This window comes from Arachis ipaensis, chromosome B09 (genome assembly GCF_000816755.2).
Source record: "Arachis ipaensis cultivar K30076 chromosome B09, Araip1.1, whole genome shotgun sequence".
Lineage (NCBI taxonomy): Eukaryota > Viridiplantae > Streptophyta > Magnoliopsida > Fabales > Fabaceae > Arachis > Arachis ipaensis.
This window is the reverse complement of record NC_029793.2, coordinates 15,827,774-15,831,099: the sequence shown is the minus strand read 5'-3', so window position 1 is coordinate 15,831,099 and position 3,326 is coordinate 15,827,774.

The following is a 3,326-nucleotide window of genomic DNA, read 5'->3' as shown; positions in this document are numbered from 1 at the left end:
TCTCCATTCCAATTGGAACTGCCTAATGATACCAGTTCACGAGGGAGTTATTGCAATTCCATAATAAATACAATAATTGTCCATAAACCGTTTTCACAAACTCCAACTAAACACTTTCTGCCGTCTCGGCTTCCACATTTATGATAATAAGTTGTATGCTCTTCAATTTACTCCATATTAAATGGTATACTACGTTCTCAAAAAAAATTTTCAACCATCACTGGAATCACTTTAAATTTAACATCATTTGAAAGCAATGCACTGTAATCTATAACAAAATAACGCCTACCTTCATGACTATATATGGACTGAAAATAATATATCATATAGATTGTAAGTATTACATATTATTGTAATAACTAGATTGATGTTAGAGTCAGGAACCAAAAACATGAATAAGAAACCCTTGACCACAAACCTTAAAACCGTCAACCACGAACCGTAACCAACAAACCCGAATCCCCATAAACTGTTAAGGGTATGCCCAACACCAAACCAACCTTATCCACGGCCGTGCAAGGTCTCCCAAGAAGCCAGGCGCTCCCTTAAGCGAGCGTTCTCAGCCTCCAGTTCAGCGACACGGGAGTCGACGGACAGACTACATATCCGCTCCAACTCCACAACACGTTCCCTGCAACTCTTAGCCACGTAGTAATTGTAGTCGAGGATCTCCTTCCCTGACTCTCCAACAACCGCTTGCAGGGATGATAAAGCGGCATCTTGCCTGGCCATGCGTTCATCGCGGGAGAACCTGCCATAGGCAACAAAGTTGACTCCGTCCGGTGGGCCCACCACATGAACCACAAACCCATAGTAGCGGACGCCATGGACGGAAACGCAATCGCGGGCCTTAAACACTGGAGGCTCTGTCTTAAGGGCGTCGTATGCCCTCCGCAGCGTCTGCTCAAGGTCCTCCGTGATGACAAACTGGTCAGGACTCACGGTGGGGACAACTTCTAGACTTCGAAATGACAAAAAACAATAACAATGAGCAGACGTAAAGGAAAACCGGGAAAGAAGATAATGTGAAACCGCCTACCGTAATAATTATAAAAAATTACAAGAGAGAGAATCATTTTTATTTTAAATTTAATTTTCTTGTCATATGTCAATGTTTTATTTGTTAGTCAAACTTATGCCACACTTAGCCACCAAAACCAATGCCACCATAGAACTTCCCTATTTATATATGGCGTGCCCCATCACATTCTCCAATCCAATTATGTATACACACTTATCTCATTCGACAGTCACACCGCTTCCCCAGGGCTTTAAATTGGATAATAAATGCATTAACCTCACCTAACCGTTTTTCCCACCCTCCACCAAATGTTGAACGCTTTTTTATCTCTCATTAGACGCGTCTCATCATCTCCTCTCTATGTGATAAAGAAAACAAATTTCAAAAACACTAACTTCAAATACGTGATATTAAACTATCGTGCACTATGCAGATAACACAAGTAATTAACGATTAACTATTCATATATTAAACGGCTAAGTATCTGCCCGAAACTTTAACATTCTACTAGTTGCACGTGGAATAATGTATACAACAACAGCTTAACAAAAATAAACCCATATTTACAACTTTTGTTTAAGAACGGGTGAACAATGTATTATAATAACATTAATAGAGTTAATTTAATTAGGATAGTGCTAGGGGAACATTGTTAAAACATTTTCTGGTTCATCTATTCTTTTCCAATAATTAATACCATTCCCCATACAGTTTTCAGTTTTCACCACACTACACTTACGCTTACTCTAACGTTTAATATAACGAATGCGATACTCACAACGTATCCGCTACACTCAGGTTCAGGTTTCCAACGGGATAGGTGGACTTATAAATATGGAGCCTGTCTACACTCCTATGCGACACTCAAAACACCATACTCTAACGACGTATCCCCATCCACATCGAAAGAGGAACCAACAGGAACAAACTGAAAATGACAATCGACTGTTGTTCAAATATCGCTTTCATTCCGAACGACATATGGGAAGCAATAACCATTAAAGTTGCGACAGACTCCATCCGATCCCTGTGCAGTCTCAGAATGAGCTGTAAGGCTGCACACGATGCGGGAGAGGCCGATATCGTTCACCGGAGTGTTTCCATACCACCCCCGCATGCTACGCCCTGGTGGTGGTGCCTCAACCCGGAGGCAAAGAGATTCTTTGATCGCTGCATGGCAGCTGGCAACCCAGAGCTTCTGTTTCGGGAGGCACTGCGGGAACTCTTCATCAGACGCAACGAAAACGTTGGCATCCAGATGCTGAACAGTGCATCAAGTAGAGGCCATGCAGCAGCCAAATACGCAATGAGCATGATGTTGATGCTTCGCACGGACTACAACGTAGAAAAACAAAAAGGGCTGGAACTGTATCGGGAGCTTGATGCGGCTGGTTTACTCGCTGGCAGTAACGCGAGGTGCTTTTCAATTCTGACAGTATCGTGGCCAGGTGAGGTCCAAATGCCCCGTTTAGAAGAACAACACACTGTCTGTGCCTCACCTACGTGCTCCACCAGGGGCCACATGCCTCTTCTCTATGATTATCGCAGACGTGCGGCAGAGCGAAACTCCGTCCATGCTTTCGGCAGGGCCGCTCATATCCCCTGCATCCAGTGTCGCGCAGACTACGACCTGCAAGCCTTCGTCAATCTCCCATGACTTAATACAATTTAATTACAACCTGCATATTAAACATTAAATAAATGACTTGCTACAATTGAATTTCCCACTTGTTTTATATTTAGTTTTGGTAATTAAGTTTCGAAGTTTATAGATTATTTCATAATATTTAATTTCAAGCGCAACCCTGCCCATCATCGAAGCAAAATTAGGCAGCTTTATGCTCCTATCAGAACGACACATGTGAGCCCCACATTCGCTAACTTTCCTACCGTTGGAAATATTACAGTTGCAAAATTTTAATTTTCCGTTCAAATCACAGGCACATTCCTCGTTGCCTATAAAAACCACCAAAACCAACCTCCCATCTTAAACATGCGCAACCTCTTAACCTCCCATCTATACTCTCACTAGGAATCTCAACATGGTCCGTGCCAAGAAGAAATACTATGTTGTTTTCATAGGGAGGGTCCCTGGTATCTATAGTTCCTGGCCGGGCTGTCATAGGCAAGTTAACGAATTTAGCGGCAACCTCCATAAGTCTTACGAAACCTTCGATGAAGCTCGTTTGGCGTTCGAACAATTCGTATCTGCCAACCAATTACAGACTCAGCTCACCGACAATGGTTCTCTAGTGCATCCAATGCATGCAGCATCCATTCGACACAACCCATCACAGATCCCTGA